This window comes from Chiloscyllium punctatum, chromosome 52 (genome assembly GCF_047496795.1).
Source record: "Chiloscyllium punctatum isolate Juve2018m chromosome 52, sChiPun1.3, whole genome shotgun sequence".
NCBI classification, from domain to species: domain Eukaryota; kingdom Metazoa; phylum Chordata; class Chondrichthyes; order Orectolobiformes; family Hemiscylliidae; genus Chiloscyllium; species Chiloscyllium punctatum.
The window spans coordinates 15067367-15085588 of record NC_092790.1 but is presented as its reverse complement, the minus strand read 5'-3'; the positions used below and the strand labels follow the sequence as shown (position 1 = coordinate 15085588).

The following is an 18222-nucleotide window of genomic DNA, read 5'->3' as shown; positions in this document are numbered from 1 at the left end:
CAACTCATCGACCGCCAGTTCCAACGTGCCACAGCAAGGAACCATAATGACCTCCTCAGGACTTCCCAGGGGCTGAAAAATTACACCATGTTCTTCGTGACCTGCAACACATTATCAATGAGGATGAGCACCTTACCAAGACCTTCTCCACACCTCCACTACTTGTGTTTAAACAACCACCAAACCTTAAACAGATCATTGTTCGTAGCAAACTGCCCGGCTCTCAGGACAACTCCATACTACCCTGTCATGGTGGACGCTGCAAGACGTGTCAGATTGTGGACATAGGTACCATTATTATGCGTGGGAACACCTCCCATCTTGTACATGGCAGTATGCATGTGACTCAGCCAACGTTGTCTATCTTATACATTGCAGGCAAGGATGCCGGAGGCATAGTACATTGGGGAAACCGAGCAAAGGCTACGACAACTGATGAATGGGCACCACACAGCAATTACCAGACAGGAGGGTTCCCTCCCAGTTGGGGAACACTTCAGTGGTCCAGAATATTCAGCCTTGAACCTTCGGGTGACCATCCTCCAAGGTGGATTCCGGGACAGGCAGCAGAGGAAAGTGGCCGAACAGAGGCTGATAGCTAAGTTCGGTACCCATAGGGAGGGCCTCAACTGCGACTTTGGTTTCATGTCACATTACAGGTTATCACCATTGCACTACACACACACACACACAGATATTCCTGCACACACATACTCTCACATACACAGGGTCACAGATACACACAGACGTGCACACAGACACCCACACACACCCTTATAGACACACACACTCCCACACTCACACATGTACCCCCTCACAGACTTAAACACTCTACACTCACTACATGCACACTACACACACGCACACATACACACTTTCTCACACTCACAACCGCCACCCCAGACAGACACACACTCAGACAAAGACCCACATGCACACATATATTTTGTGGGGTGAATTTGTACTTGCAGAGTTACATTGCACTATGCTCAAAAACTGCATACAATCATGCAGAACTCTGAGCTCAAAAACTGCATGAAATTATGTAAAACTCTGTTATCTCGCTTTTTAGATTAGAATCAATCTAAACATCAGGTCATAGACAGAGAACACGGGGGCTAACACCTTCAACATATTGTCTAGCTATCACCATTGTTAACAGCTAACCCGAGAATGCAACTTTAAAAAAACGTTTTTGTAATTTACACATGAAAGAAGTGAAACTATCACTGTATTCTAACAGATGAAAGGCTTAACAGACAATCAATTTCTCAATGTATAATTTCAGTTACATCACACTGCAAATTTTTGCTATAAATTCTGTGTTACGATCGAGCCCTCCACTATCACCTGCTTCCAATTAAACCTGTTGGACGATAACTTTGTGTTGTGTGATTTTTAACTTTGTACACCCCGGTCCAACACCGGCATCTCCAAATCATAACCATTATTTCTTTGGTAGTCAAACTTTCATTCAGTCTCTTTGGGCCATGTGTCCACGTATCTGTTCAATCTTTTCCATCATATATATCAGTATTCATGCATATCATAATTAGAGCTCATTTTTAAAAGTTCTGTTCCTTTCCAAGCTTCATTGTTGTGTTCAAAGCACAATATATATACCAATATAATTCTGCAAATACAAATACATTGACGTATATGTATGTGTGTGCATGCATGATAGAGTCTAAGTGGATCCATGTGAGTTTGTGCTTGAGAGTGCGCAATAGAGAATGTATGCTTGCATGTTTGCATGCTTTGTAAAGTGAGTGTAATGGAGTATAAAAATGTGAGAGGGTGTGAGTGTGGTGGGGGTTGGATGCTTTTGTCTCTGAGAGCGAGCATGTGTATGAGAGAGGTATGGATAAAAGTGAGGGATTGCATTTTGCTAAAGCAAAAAATGTCAGGAATTGTAGAGTTAATGGCAGTACCCCACAGTCGTGTTGTAGATTAGTGAGACATTGGGGGGACGGCGTTTATGTACAAAGTCCTTTGTAAGTTGCATCCCTGGTAGACTGGGTGTTTAGGAAGGCGTTTATTGGTCACAACACTGCGTACAGGAGTACGATATCATGTTGGGGTTTTGCAGATGTTCTTGTAGCCACTTTTGTATAATGACCACAGCTCTGGTCGCCCTGTTATAGGAAGAATACTATTAGAGATGGTTCGGAAAAAAAAAACGAAGGTGTTGCCTGGACTGTGGTAGATAGGATAGTAAAGAAGGGGTTTGGTAAGCTTTCACTTATTGAACAAAGCATTGAGCACAGGAGTTGGGAGGTCCTGCTGCTGCTGGACAGGACATTGGTTAGATCAATTTTAGAATATTGCGTGCAATTCTGGTCTTCTTCCTCTGGGAAGCATGTTGTGAAACTTGGAAGTGTTCATCAAATATTTAAAAGGATGTTGCCAGGATTAGAAGATATGAGCTGTAGGGCGAGGTTGCATAGGCTGGAGCTGTTTTCCCTGGAGCATCGGAGGCCGAGGGAAGACCTTATAAAGGTTTATAAAATCATGAAGAGCACGAATAGGATAAATATACAAAGTATTTTCCTGGGATGGCGAGTCCAGAACTTCAGGACTTAGGTTTATGGTGGGAGGGCAATGATAAAGAAGATACCTAAGAGACAACTTTTTTTTCATGCATACGTGTATGTAATGAGCTGCCAGACGACGAAGTGGTAGAGGCTGGTACAATTGCAACCCTTAAACGCATTTGGATGGGTATATTAACATGGAGGAGTTTGGAGGGAAATGGGTCAGGTGCTGACATGTGGGACCAAATTACTTTGGGATATGTGGTCGGCATGGACGAGTTGGACTGAAGGGTCTGTTTCCATGCTGTACATCTGTATGACTCTAAATTCTATTTTTCTTTTAGATTCCCTACGGGGTGGAAACAGGCCCTTCGGCCCAACAAGTCCTCACCGACCCTCGAAGAGTAACCCACCCAGACCCATTTCCCTCTGACTAATGCACCTAACGCTAATTCAACTGACCTGCACATCTTTGGACTGTGGGAGGAAAGCAGGGCACACGGAGGAAACCCACGCAGACACAGGGAGAATGTGTAAACTCAGCCAGACAGTTGCTGAAGGCTCGAATTGAACCCAGGTCCTTGGCTCTGTGATGAAACAATGCTAACCACTATGACTGGAGGGTTTGAGTTATAAGGAAAGGCTGGGAGCCTTTTATTTAACTGGAGCCTAGGAGTTTGAAGGGTGACGTTATTGTGAATTATAAAATTATAAGGTGCATAGGTAAGGTCTTTTCCTTAGCGTTGGGGAGTTCAAAACTAGGGGGCAGTTTATTTTAAGGTAGGAGGAGAGAGATTTAAAAGGAACGCGTGGGGCACCATTTTGAAAGAGCGGATAGATGATGAGTGAAATTAACTTCTTGAGGAAGTGGCAGATGTAGGTACAGTTACAACGTTTAAAGATAATTTGGATAGCTACATGAATAGAATCTAAAGATGGATATGGACCAAATGCAGGCCAGTGGGATTAGTTTAGTTTGTGAATCCTTGTCGGCATCAACCAGTTCGACAGAAAAATCTGATTCTGTGCTGTATAACTCTATGACTATGAGACAAAAAACATTATCCCCACTATGACCCAACGGAATTGGACAGAACACTTTGGTCAAGACCAAACAAAGGCACTCATTCATCACATCTGTATTTTTTTTCAGAAACAAAAGCCCATCATACTAAAAGGCTTATAACACATAATGCGCATCACACAAATTTAAATTCGGTCAGTAGGATTATTTTTTAATACATTATGCTCGTTCATTACAATGAACTGGGCTTTGAAGATAATGACAGAAACAACAAGTGAAACCTACACACAGTCTTAAAATGTACAATAAACCAAAGAGGGATGGAATTCCGAATGACGGAATACATTTCAGTGATAATCATTTTCCCATCAGTGTGAGAAACAATGGTGGCACTGATAGCTGGAATACCCCATGAAGCACTACGGGAAAAGGACCATTGTTTGTTGTTGAACATCATAATATAGTCACTACTCGCGGTGCACATGTGCTCGTGGCAGTCCAGGGTGGAAAGTTACCCAGTCACAAACCGAGTCTGATTTATAAGGCGGGGGGGGGGGGGGGGGGGGGGGGGGGGAGGGGGGAAGAGTGTGGTGCTGGGAAGGCGCAACCGGTCAGGCAGCATCCAAGTAACAGGCGAATCGAACTTTCAGGCATCAGCCCTTCTCAGGTGCTGAGTTCCAAATGGGCAGATCATTGCCTGTTTTCAAATAAACCAGCAGTCAGTGACTTCCATGAGGAGATTAATTAATGATTCACAATAGGCATTCCAAATGATAACACAGCAGTCTAATACCAATATCGCTGGTTTATTCTTCCAGAGATGTACCTTTTATTCTGGGGAGCTGCGTTTGAATCATATGCATGACTTTTGATGAAATTGAATTCAATTGTGAAGAAAATCTTTCATTAAATTTTTAATGATGATGCTGTTGATTGTTGGGGAGGAGTAAAAACCAATCATTTGGTTCATTCCATTCTTACCTTGTATGGCCTACATATCCCTCAGGATGTGCAATGCTTATGCGTTTTCTACCAAATTATTGACAGATTACATTCTACTGGAGCAGATTGGACTTGGAATCAGGCCTCGTGGATCAGAGGTAGGGACGCCACAACGAGCCCCTTTACATTTCACTCTTAATTGCCCATTTAAGGATAGACAGGAAATTCTGGCCTCGCCAATAACACCTATAGGCCTGAGTGGATTTTCTTTTTAAAATCTGTATTTTAGACATATGGCCAGTGTATGAACAGAATGGTATTGTTTTACAACCCTGAAGAGTAGCTCCAAATTAGTTTCCAATGTACTTAAACACTGGTAAATGCGTGAATGTAATTATTCCAATACCTAATTCAGAACTTCAGAAACAGCTTGCCACAATATGTTTATGTACAACAATCAAAATGTTATTACTATCTACAGCTTGGTTCTGTTGAGACAAAAAAAAACATTTCTTATCACGTGATGTGTCTTTCAACCGCAACAAAATGGGGAGGACTCGCTTGTAGTCCGTAAGCCCATATGAAACAGGATGAGGAGAAGACCATTCGGCCCCTTGAGCCTACTCTGCCATTCAACAGAATCATAGCTGATCCCATATTATTCACGTTCACCGTCCTGCCCTTTCCTTTGATTCAGCAGCTGATCAAAAACTTATCTTAGTCTTAAATATACACAAGGACTCGACCCCATCACACAGCTGTCTGTGGTAGCCAGTTACAAAGACTGTGACGATACAGCTCCTTTGACAAGTTTATGTTGTCCTTGTGTTCTTTTCAGAGAGTTCACAAAAGACCCAGACTCCAAAAAGTCTAAGTTTAACGATTTTAGGGACAATTTGATTAAACCCAACAGATGATGCCTCAGGCAGAAGGTTTTGGAGTTAATGTAAAACACTTGTACCATGAAAGAAGAATGACCAGTTGTCCGAGCTCAGCTTTCCTCTGGTTTAATTTGGTGTGTGGCAGCCTGGATATACACTGAACGTGTTCAGGCAGTGTTAGAACTACTGGACTTAGAAGTCAATTAATATTAGTGGTGGTATTCACCATTACAACACCTCTGCAAACCATAATCCACTTGCTAAGCAATCAACATGTTCTTCTCCTGCAGGGAAAATATTGTTCTTCTTCGGAATTGCCATCAAGTGTTCATGAGAATTACCTTTGAGGATGAGCAAAATTTATTCTGGAGCACTGTGAGACATTTCTGCTAAAGGAAGTCGGAGGTGTTAATACCTTAATTACGTTTACAAGAAAAAAACATATAATTACAGAAAGTAGGTACAGGAATAGGCCATTCCGTCCCTTGTGCCTCCTCTATCATTCAAAATGTTTGTGGCAGATCATCGAGCTTTTTCCCCTCATCCTGCCCTTCTCCCATATGCTTTCGTTCCTTTAGCTACAACAGCTGTAACTATCTCCTTCTTGTATACGTACAGTGAGTTGGCCGTGGCTATTTTCTGTGGTAGAGAATACCAGAGGCTCTCCAATCTCTGATTGAAGACATATTTCCTCACTTCAGTTCAAAAGCGTTTATCTCTTATCCTTAAATTATGACCCCTGCTTCTGGACTCCTCCAGTCATCAAGAATATGTTTCCTGTATCTAACCAGTCTCGTGCAGTCACAATTTGGTCGCTTTCCATGACATGTCCCCCCAACTCTCATACGTCTAAACACCAGTAAATATAATCTTATCTGACACGATCTCTCCTCAACTATCAGTCGTACTATTCCAGGAATCAGTCGAGAAAATCTTTGGTGCCTCCGTCCATAGCAAGAACACCCTTCCTCAGATAAGGAGACTAAAACTACACATGATATTTATGTGTGGCCTCATCAGTGAACTGTACATTTGCAGAAGGACATTCTTGCTCCTGTACTCTAATCTTCTTGCTATGAATTCCAGCATACAGTTTGCTTTCTTTATCGTCTGCTGAATCTGCAATACACACTTTCAGTGGCTTGTGTAGTAGGGACACCTAAGTAATGTGTAACATTCCCATCTCTCAATTCATAGCCATTCAGACAAAAATCCACCTTTGAATTTTGCTGTTAGAAGCTACCCAGAATTTAAGCACCATTTGCTAGCAGGTTCTTGACATGGATTACTTATTGAGCGGGGAACTAGATGCAGACAAATTCGAGTGAGAAAGAAATGAAACGTCATTCAAGGTGCAGGAATGAAGGAATCACACTCTCTTTGAATCCTTGTGTGCGTGATGCATGTGTGTGTGTGTGTGTGTGTGTGTGTGTTTGTCTGTGTGCATGTGTGTGTGGCACGCATGCACACATTGCCAGACAAAGCAAACTTTTTTTATCTCTCAGAAAGAATGCAAGCTCAACGCTTGGACTTTGTGCCAGTGGAATTCAATGTTGATTTTCTCCCCCAGCTCAAGGCAAGAGACGATTGCAACAAGGCAATCACTTAATTGTGGGCAGGCCTTAAAGTCAGAAGTCATACGGTATCTGGTTATCGTCCAATGGGTTAATTTGAAATTACAAACTTTTAGACTGCTGCTTGTTCATCAGGTGAAATGCAGGTAAAAGATAAAGAAGGTGCAACGCTTCGAAAATTTGTGATTTCAAATGATTTTGTTTGACTCTAATCTGGTGTCATGTGACTTCTGACCTTGTACATTGCAGTCCAGCATCGCCTCTCCACAGTATTCCATAAATGTCGAGATTTTGCTTCCAGTGAGACACATCTCTGTCAGGGGTAAATCATGTGGAATTTTGCACGGTGTCAGCACACAAAAAATCCCCACAGTCCCCCGCAGGCCATTCAATACGTTAAGTTCACGTCTCACTCTCTGCCTGTAACCCGACATTTTGCATAGCCAACCAATCTAATCTGCACATCTTTGGACTGTGGGAGGAGCACGCAGAGAAAACCCATGCAGCCATGGAGAGAATGTGCAAACTCCACACAGTCACATGAGAAGAAATATTAATCCATTATCTCTGGCGCTGTGAGGCAATTGTACTAACCTCTGAGCCACTGCGCTGCCCCTTCGCAATTCTGTACATTGTACCCATCAAAATTTGAAGGTGTGCTGCACATAAATGGTAGAATGTTTTGTTGTAAGGATTAAAAATAAACTGAATTTTTTGCTTCTTGTAGGCATTCGACCAGACGTCTTCAGCCTTCACTGCATGTTGTGGTAGAATGTCGGAATGTTCAGTATAAGTCCACTATGCTGCTCAGTTCTTTTCCAATCCAGTCTATTGATTTTATGATGCCAAGGCTGTCATTTTAACTTGGAGTAGTTTGAGGAACCTGAGCTCTGCATTTTCCCCCTTTATCGTCTTGTTCTTCACAATGTATTTAATGCAGAAAGTGAGAGAGACTTCAGCATGAAGCAATTTAGGCCTGTCTCTGTGGTGCAATTGGTCAGCGCGTTCGGCTGTTAACCGAAAGGTTGGTGGTTCGAGACCACCCAGGGACGCAGTGTTTAGCACTGCTGCCTCACAGCGCCAGAGACCCGGGTTCAATTCCCGCCTCAGGCGACTGACTGTGCGGAGTTTGCACATTCTCCCTGTGTCTGCGTGGGTTTCCTCCGGGTGCTCCGGTTTCCTCCCACAGTCCAAAGATGTGCAGGTCAGGTGAATTGGCCATGCCAAATTGCCCGTAGTGTTAGGTAAGGGGTAGATGTAGGAGTATGTGTGGGTTGCGCTTCAGCGGGGTGGTGTGGACTTGTTGGGCCGAAGGGCCTGTTTCCACACTGTAAGTAATCTAATCTAATACCATGATGTATGGAGTTAATGCAAGGACTAACAATAGGCGAAATGAAACTGCAGTTGTGAAAATATATTGCTTATCGTGTTAAAAACTTGAAAAGTTCTCCCCAAAAGCTCGGCTCTGTTCTTGTATGATTTACGATTGGAGGTGGAGGTGAAGGAAGCCAGTGAAGGAGGCTTATTCAAATGGAATAAATCTCTCTTCTAAGGCAGCATTCAACACCTGAATTCAAGTTGCACGCAAGACATTGCTATTCAGTTCCAAACTCAGTTTTACCAAAAGTCCTTTAATTCTGTTGGACTTAGTTCAGCTATCTGAAAAACCCAGAAATACATTTTATGAAGAAACCAATGCTGCATATGTGTCATATGACTCTGTTTTGCAACTTGGCTGTATTCAATTTCCTTTAAACTCTCATGTAGCATTTGGATAAGTCACGATAAAGTAATGTTTGACTACGATAAATATAATCAACAGGGGAGTGCACTTATATCAAGCTGGTGATAGTGGTCCCATGATCGTAAAAACACAAAACACACAATGTCCTGTAGGTCAGGCACTGCAGATGAAAACTGCACAGATTATATTTAATATCAAAGCATTACTAGTTTTCTCTCACATCAGATTCAGGATGTGCCAATATCCTTTCTATCAGTTACTTTCTTTTTGACACCCCTATCCACCTTCTTCCGTCCCCCTTCTATTTGCTACCGAATCACTAAATGCTTATTGCTCTTTGACTTTGCCTCCTTCCAGAATTAGAATGCCTACAAGTGGGCAAACAGAACCTTCAACCCAACAGGTCCGCTGTGACACTCAGACCCAATTCCCTATCCTTTTACTGTACATTTACACCGACTAATGCACCTAACCTAAACACCTAGGAACATGAATTCAGCATGGCCAATTCACCTAACCTGCACATCTTTGGATTGTGGGAGAAACCGGAGCACCCGGAGGAAACCCACACAGACACGGGGAGAATGTGCAAATTCCACACTGATTTTCGCCCGAGGCTGCAATTGAACCTGGCGCCGGGTCCTGGAGCTGTGAGGCAGCAGTTCTAGACACTGAGCCACTATGCCGCTGGAAAATTAAAACCAAATGTGACGTGATTCATAGAATCCTTAGACTGTGGAACAGGCCATTTGGCCCAACAAGTCCACACTAACCCTCCAAAGGGTAACCCACTCAGAACCATTCCCTACCTTATTGTCCTCTCTTTACCCCTGACTAATTCACTTAACCTACATATCCCGAAGCATTATGGGCGATTTAACATGGTCATGTGTAAAAACATTTTTAAAAAATGTTTCTAGACACATTTCTGTCTATTGCACGAGATGAAATTCCGAGCAGCTTTGATACCCAACCACGTGAAATACCAATACAGTTTTATTTCGGTTCACATTTTCTCTTATTTTGTGGAAATTGCAACACTACTTTCAAACATTTCAAGAAAAAAGGTCTGTGGTTTCAATGTGTGATTGGAAGATACTAAGAAATAACGTGCAGATTCTTGCATCATTTGGCAATGCGGTTCACTCACTCTGAGGGGAAAGAGGCGCTTGAAGAGGCTGCTAGCTTCACGACTGTTTTGTTTTCTGCGAAGAATCCAAACCTATCTCTTCTTGACACGGGTGTCACATGCAAACATTAGCAGGATTCTCTAGTTCCATCAAAACGGTTTAAAAAATTGAGAAAATAAGTTTTATGCCTCTGAATTCTGACACAAATTCAGTGGGAAGCATTGCCAGATTGTGTAACGTTTCAGTGCATTACTTGATGAGCATTTCAACAGCTTTGCGGTATTCTGTAATCTAACTGGAGCCTTTTTTTTTACACACAGGTTAAAATTGAACGTTTGTGATTCGAACATTTTTAACTTTTAAATTTGCTGAGGGTAACTCTATTCTTTTCACGTTGTTCAATTTTTTTTAATATTTATTAACTAATGTTTTAACCACAGTGGGTCAATATATGACGGTATAAATTAAGTCATGTACATTATACCAGGGCTCAGGAGTTACAGTGTTAATGGAATGATGCAATACTGATGGGTATGCACTTCATTTGAAAAATGCTGTTTGAAACTTAAGCAGCAAATATTATGTTTATCTATCTTTCTGTATTCACATGCATCATTTGTTCAGTTGAACTCCACCTTAGTTGCATTTTACGAAAAATAAAAGTTTCCGATGCTGCTTTTCCGGGTCAGGGGTTAAATAAGCTGAATTGAATTGAATTTATTTTCACGAAATGTGTTAAAGTTGTCATTTACAGAAACACAGATCTTTCAGATACCTTTCCTGGGCATGTTTGCTTCGAAGAGGCTTGACTCAGACTTTGCTAATCTTCAGTCACTTCCTGACACAAGGACAGCTTTATTTTTACACAGTTCTTTTCATAACTATTGCATTAATTCAGAAAACAAGTCTTTGAGCTGACAAGACTATTTTTATTTCATTTCCCAGCAGAGTTTTATAATTAGGGATGGAAAATATTTGAGTTCTTTTCTGAGAGAAAAAAAACAGGAAGTGCTGCTTCCAACAAGAGAGGAAGGTAGAAACAGGAAAGGGCCATTCAGCCCATTCAACGTCCATCACATTGAACATAATCACAACTAATCAAGCACTTCACTGCATTTTACACACTCCATTCCCAAAAGGCAGTTAATAATTGGTAATTGGAAATCGATCAGCTTCTACCTTAAACATACACAGTGTGAAACCCTATCCCCCTGTAGGTACAGATTTCTAAACGATTATAATCCATTGAGCAAAACAAAGTAAATCCTCATCTTGAACAGAAGTCCCACTAGTTTCAACAATCTGACTAGTTCTCGTCTCCCCCAGCTAGTAAATAATAAACCGATATACCATGTCCTTCACTTTAAGGATTGTGTTACGGTATTTTCAATGACATCGCCACGCATCCATGAAATGCCTCGATAAACAGGCCCAGTTTGGCCACCTCTCTTCATAGGATATTGCCCAAGGCTGGTGATTCACAAAGTCTGGTGAATTTTCACAGGCACAGGCATAACATCTTTCCTGAGATACGGAGACCAAACTGCACACAGTTCTGCAGGTACAGCCTGACCAAAGTCCGATGTGAAACAAGACGTTACTGCTCCTGTACTCAAATTTTCTTGAAAGGAATGGTAGCATTCCAATTTACTTCAAATCAAGAATATTCAGTCATTAAACAAGGCAACAGAGATTTCTGTAGTAATGGTGTAACCGTAATTCTGGGTGACTAACATATATGGATAAGAAAAAAAGACGAAATGATGTTGTATTTCCAAGTTTGTGTGTCTGTGCGTCTGCGTGAGTGCTTTCCTTTTGAAGAATAACTTGTGATGATGATGCTCACTTAACAAGGTTACATTGTCCTTTTTTCAGGGGTCACAGAGGTTGCAAATTTGCTGCCTTGTTCTACTTTAGCAAGGTTTCAATTTTTAAAAGCAATACTTGTGAAATGAAAGGTGTATGGCCAGTTCTCTCAGCTTAGCTTAACACTGGTTTGCTTTGGGTTCAGAACAGCTACTCAGCTAGTTTTGAGACTGCTGGTAAAAGAAACAGCTCCACGGAAGAAGGTGCTCCATGCTGAATATGCCTACCATCCCTCTGTCTCATGTAAGAACCTGTGGTGATTTTCTTTTTTAGCAAGTGTATGTGCATGGGGATGGTTGGAAATATTTGCAATAACATCATTAATTTGGGATCATCTGTTAGATTTTTGGAATGACTACGATATTCTACATTATATTCTCTTTTGCTTATGTCTCATTCGGAAATCGTGCAAATAAATGATGTTTTTTTTAAAAATAAGTGCATCACTCCTGGAATATTCACACTAAACCTGCTTAAAATAACTAGCAAAGTTGGGGTCGGGGCTACCTTCTTGAAATGTGATGATGGCGTCTGGTTGTTCCAAAACAACTTTGAAGAACCAACTAGCCAACAGACTGTTCTAGATGGTACAATGTGCGATGAGAAACAATGCATTAACAGGCTTGTTATGGCCGGATACTTGAGATGGGTTGCAATTATATAACACACTATTCATGAAGATGAAGAATTAAGTAGTGAACTAGAAACTAGAATCCTAAATGAAAGGAACAATGAGTGTAAGAGACATGAATTGGCAAGGATAGATTGTGGAGTCTTACTAAAGTGGATTACGACGGATAGGGAATGGTTCATGTTGAAGATAGCACCCTATGAATTACAACAATTACTTGTTCCCATCTGACACATTTTTTAAAAAAAGGTGGTTCACTTATGTGTTACCAAAGAGATTACGAACAGTAGTGCTTCAAACAGAGAGATGTAAAATTGTCAGAGCAAAGATAACAGCAAGTCTAAGGATCGAGTTCATATTAGAAAGCAGCAAAAATAAATGCTGAAGTAGGAAAAGTAGTATGGGAGAGCAAATTGCATTGAACATAGTAATTACCTTTTAAAACACCCATAAATATGTCAGAAGAAGTAGCGTATAATGATAAATGGAGGTCCAGTGCTGTCAGACGTGAAGTGAAATTATACTTGGGAATAAAGAAATGTCAGAAGATTTTATCAAATGTTTTGCTTCTGTTTTCATAAAAGAAGAAGTCAGCTCCCGGAAATGTTAAAGAACTAAAGGTGGAGTGGTCAGGAAAAGTGAATAATATCATTATTAGGAAGGATTTGGTGCTGGAGTAAATAATGGCATTAATGGTGCATAAACACTAGGACCCAGGCAAAATTGAAGACTGCAGATGCTGGAGATTAGAGTCGAGAGTGCAGTGCTGGCAAAACCCCAACAAATCTGACAGCATTTGAGGAGCAGGAAAATCTACGTTTTGGGCAAAAGCTCTTCATCAGGAATCCTGATGAACTTTGATTTAGCTGGTCCGCGGATGCAGCATGACTCTCTGTGGTTTTCTAACACCACACTTCACACCCCAGGACCTGATAATCAACATCCGAGACTGGGGAATGAAGTGATCTAGGAAACATTAGATGCATTGATGAGCATCTTCCAAAATTCTGCAGACCCTGCAGCATTTTCTACAGATTGCTACTCTCTTTTCTTTCGCGAAAACAAAAAAATTTTGTGTATTTTTATGTTTCTTAATGTTTTACTTTCATCATCATACTTAATTGTGTTTAATCACCATCTCAGTGTTCCTGAAATATGCCCAATTCTCTGATCTACCTCGAGAATTTGCTGCTTTGTTCACTTAATGTTTTTATATTGAATACCTTTCCTTAATCCCCTTTGTTAACAATAGGTGATTCTGCTTTCTTGTTGAGTTCTGCATTTTGATCTGAACCATTTATTCTCAACGATGGCTTTGAAATATTGATTCCACGTTGGGTACTGGTTATCCATGGAGCTTCCCTTTATTCTCTTTCCATTGTCCCCTCTGTCCTTACGTTGTTTCATCTTGAGGACAACATTTTGAGGAGTCGAGTTGTTCTAAGAGGAACTTAATTTGAACCCTCAGCATATTTTAATCAATAACCCCAGAGAACGGTTAACCATGTGATCTATTATTAATCCAGCCTTTTTATATGTGCCTATTTTAAAAATAACCTCTTTCATGTTAGATTATCAAATAGTCCCTAATGCAGTCCACAAAACCATCTTTCCTATAACACTTGCCAGTTAGTTAACTCATTTGGGAGGATGGCTAGTTTGTAATGCATCCTCTCAAAACTTTATGATCATCACCTTCATTCTATTTGCCCAGACATCAATCCCTCCATTAGGCTCGAGGGGTTGAATGACGTACTCTTATTCCTATGTTCCATTTATTCTATTGACAAATACCCAAAATCGGAGACCAAGTGCAAACGTCTTTCTGATTTTCTTGCAGATGTTAGAATGTGTCTTTCTTCCAGATGCAAAGAAATTTAACATAAGCCTTCTTCAGTTAAATATAATGCAACATAAAGTATTGTGAGCATAAGAGACAAAACAAGGGTACGTAGCAAAAGGGTACAAGTGTAACAAAAAGACAGAGAGCGGGCTGATTACAGACAGAAAGTGAGAGGATGCAGTGTGTAAAGAGATCATCAGTCGAGTTTAAAGCAAAGCCGGACGCATAGAATGAAATTGGCAATTTCCTGAGAGACTGAATATTAAAGAAGCATTTAGTGGGACATTTGCAATGCCAAGACATACGATGTTATGTGCCAAGTGCCGGAAAAATGTGATCAGGTTAGGTAGATCATTGCTTATTTTTCTGTGCTGTGGATCTGTGTGACTATGACAAGTAAATGCACAAATGCACGACGTAGACAAACGATTTTAGTGTTATCCAACTAGATTTTGCATCACAAGCAAAGGTTTAGTGTCAGGATGCACAAGGATTCAACAGATAGCTCCATCATACACATTTAAACAAGTCAAAAGAATCTACTTCCACAAGTCTAATTGTAGTGAGATCGACAGTCCCACAGGAAAAAAAGAGTATTCAGTCGATTATGACTGCACCATAAAAAAACCCACTAATCAAAATAACATGGATCTCTCTCCCTCTGTGTGAGTAGACTGAGTTTATTTTGCTTTGAATAGGGGAGATTGAGACGGTGGGGAACATGATTGAGATGATTGAGATGTATCAAGTGATGAGGTGCACAGACAGTGTAGAAAGGAAGAAACTTTTACCCTTGATGGAAGGAGTGATAATGGGGCACATAAGTTGAAGTCAAGGGCTAGAAAGTTTTGACAACCTGTATTGCAAACTGGCCACTCTGCCAACTATGTAAACTAACTGTCAAGTATTACAGGAAAGAAAATGCTGTCCCTCTTCATGGACAGAATAATGACTGGGTTAATACATTTTAGATTACATTACAGTGTGGAAACAGGCCCTTCTTCACAACAAGTCCACACTGACCCGCCAAAGCGGAACCCACCCATATCCCTAACCTAACACTACGGGCAATTTAGCATGGCTAATTCACCTGACCTGCACATCGTTGGATTGTGGGAGGAAACCCACGCAGACACGGGGAGAATGTGCAAACTCCACACAGAGGTCGCCTGAGGCGGGAATTGAACCCCGGTCTCAGGCCCTGTGAGGCAGCAGTGCTAACCACTGTGCCACCGTGCCGCCCATGCCAGTCAATCCTCAGTCTTCAGCATAAATATCACCTTATCCAAATTACTATCAGTTGTAAAGCAGGGTGACAGTACTTGAAGCATTAAATCTGATTTATTGAGAGAAACAAAGTTAACATTATCATTCCAAAGAAAAGAAAGTGCTTGAGAAAATCAGCATGTCTGGCAGAATCTGTGGAGTGAGAGGAAAAAACAGTTAAAGTTACAGATTGCAATGACAGAATGTATTGGGGAAACTCAGCCCATCTGGCGGCATCTGTAAAAAGACAAAGAGAGAGAGAGAAATAAACAGGCATGTTGAGTTTTGTGACCATTCATTCGTCTGAAAACAATCGTGAAAGAGTGACACTGATGCTGTAGACAGTTCCCAGAAATAGAAATCGTGACAGAGCCGGTGCTAGGTGAGAAAAAGATAGAAAATAAAGGAAAGGATTGCTGGTGAGCCGAGAGAGTGATGAGTGCTAAGTTAGGTGCCAAAGGGAAGAGTGAATGGATGGTTATGGTGCGAGGTGCATTCGATACAAACTGCCAGCAGTGTCGGATCAGGCACGATTCCTTTGGATGGTGGAGCAGGCACAGGGGCCAAGTGCCTTATTTCTGTTCCTATTTAGATGGGCTTGAAATTGGAACTGGAAGGGGTGACGGGTAGAGAGTAACGAACATGAGATTGTGTGTCACTGCTGAGGACTGGACGTGCCTCAAAGAAAGATATAGCTGTCGTACCTCCAGATTGTTCAGAGCTCATGCATTCAATATGTGCATCCAAATTATAGTGGACAAGAGTGCAATGTGATCTTGATCAGCTGGGCCAATGGGCTGAGGAGTGGCAGATGGAATTTAATTCAGATAAACGCAAGGTGTGGCATTTTCTTAAGACAAACAAGGACAGGGCTTACACTGTTAATGGTAGGACACGATGGAATGTTGTCGAACAGATAGAGTTAGAGGTTCAGCTGCACAGTTTCTTGTACAGGGTAGACAGGATGGTAAAGAAGGCATTTGGTATGCTTGCCTTCACCGGTCAGAGCACAAAATACAGGAGTCAGGACTTCTGGCTGCAGCTGTATAATACATTGGTCAGGCCACGTTTCGAATACTGCGTACAATTCTGTTCTCTTTGTTGAAGGAACTATGGAGTTTGCACATTCTCCCCGTGTCTGCATGGTTTTCCTCCTGGTGCTCCGGTTTCCTCCCACAGTCCAAAAATGTGCAGGTTAGGTGAATTGGCAATGCTAAATTGCCTGAAGTGTTAACTGTCGGGGAATAGGTCTGGGTGGGTTGCGCTTCGGCGGTCGGTGTGGACTTGTTGGGCCGAAAGGCCTGTTTCCACAGTGTAGGGAATCTAATCCGATCGATAAAAAACAGGAAAGGTTGAAAGAAATGCCATAGTGTTATCAAAACTGGATGGTTTTAGTAGTAAAGGGAGACTGGATAATCTGGGGCTTTTTTTTATCCCCCTGGAGCGTCAAAAGCTAACCGGATGAACATACAGAGGTCCCCATATAAACTCACAAGGGACATAGGTAAGGTAAATAGCCAAGTTTGCTTCCCCTGGGCAGCAGATTCCAAACCTAGAGGGCATATTTGAATGTGAGAAGGATAGATTTAAGAGGGAACTGAGGGGCAACTTCTTCACAGAAATTGTGGTGCACATATGGGACTAGTTTCCAGAGACAGTGGTGGAGGTGGGTGCAATTATTAGTAAGACATTTGGACAGATCCTTAGGAAGCAAAGTTTGAGTGGGATGTCTGTCAAACGCAGGAATATGGTAATAGTTCATTTCAGGAAAGTTGATTGGCATGTGTGAGTCGGGCCTCCAAACAGGGCCTCAAACAGTCCATCTAGGTGAGACAGAGGTTCATTGTTTTTAATATAGAGAGTAGTGGTTACGTGGAATGCACTGCCAGCAACGGTAGGTAGAATTAGACACATTTTGGACATTTAACTGACTCTTTGATAGGCACATGGATGACTGTAAAATGAAGGGTATGGAGTCATAGAGTCATAGAGATGTACATCATGGAAACAGACCCGTCCATACCGACCAGATATCCCAACCCAATCTAGTCCCCCGCCCCCGCCCCCGCCAGCACCCCGCCCATATCCTCCATACCCTTCCTATTCATATACCCATCCAAATGCCTCTTAAATGTTGCAATTGTACCAGTCTCCACAACTTCCTCTGGCAGCTCATTCCATACACGTACCACCCTCTGCATGAAAAAGTTGCCCCTTAGGTCTCTTTTATATCTTTCCCCTCTCACCCTAAACCTATGCCCACTAATTCTGGACTCCCCGACCACAAGAAAAAAAAGCCTATTTATCCTATCCATGCCCCTCATAATTTTGTAAATCTCTATAACGTCACCCCTCAGCCTCCTACGCTCCAGGGAAAACAGCCCCAGCCTGTTCAACCTCTCCTTGTAGCTCAGATCCTCCAACCCTGGCAACATCCTTGCAAATCTTTTCTGAACCTTTTCAAGTTTCCCAACATCTTTCCGATAGGAATGAGACCCGATTTGAACGCAATATTCCAACAGTGGCCTAACTAATGTCCTGTATAGCCACAACATGACCTCCCAACTCCTGTACTCAATACTCTGACCAATAAAGGAAAGCATTTTGCAAGGTTTGTGAAGTTTTGTAGATCAGGTTGAGGTTTAGGGTGTAGATTTGTTCGCTGAGCTGTAGGTTTCATCTCCAGACGTTTCATTACCTGGCGAGGTAACATCATCAGTGGCGACCACCAAATGAAGCGAAGCTGTTGTCTCCTGCTTTCTATTTATAACTTTCTCCTGGATGGGG

General features: G+C 41.8%; 1 protein-coding gene and 1 non-coding gene across 5 annotated transcripts in view; both read left to right on the top strand.

Moving 5' to 3' along the window:
• The window catches only part of LOC140470724 (histone H2B 1/2-like), a 698799-nt gene that overhangs the window by 252498 nt on the left and 428079 nt on the right, over positions 1-18222 (top strand). The window lies entirely within an intron of this gene.
• On the top strand, positions 7934-8007 carry trnan-guu (transfer RNA asparagine (anticodon GUU)). The gene has a single exon. It is a non-coding gene; the product is annotated as a tRNA-Asn (tRNA).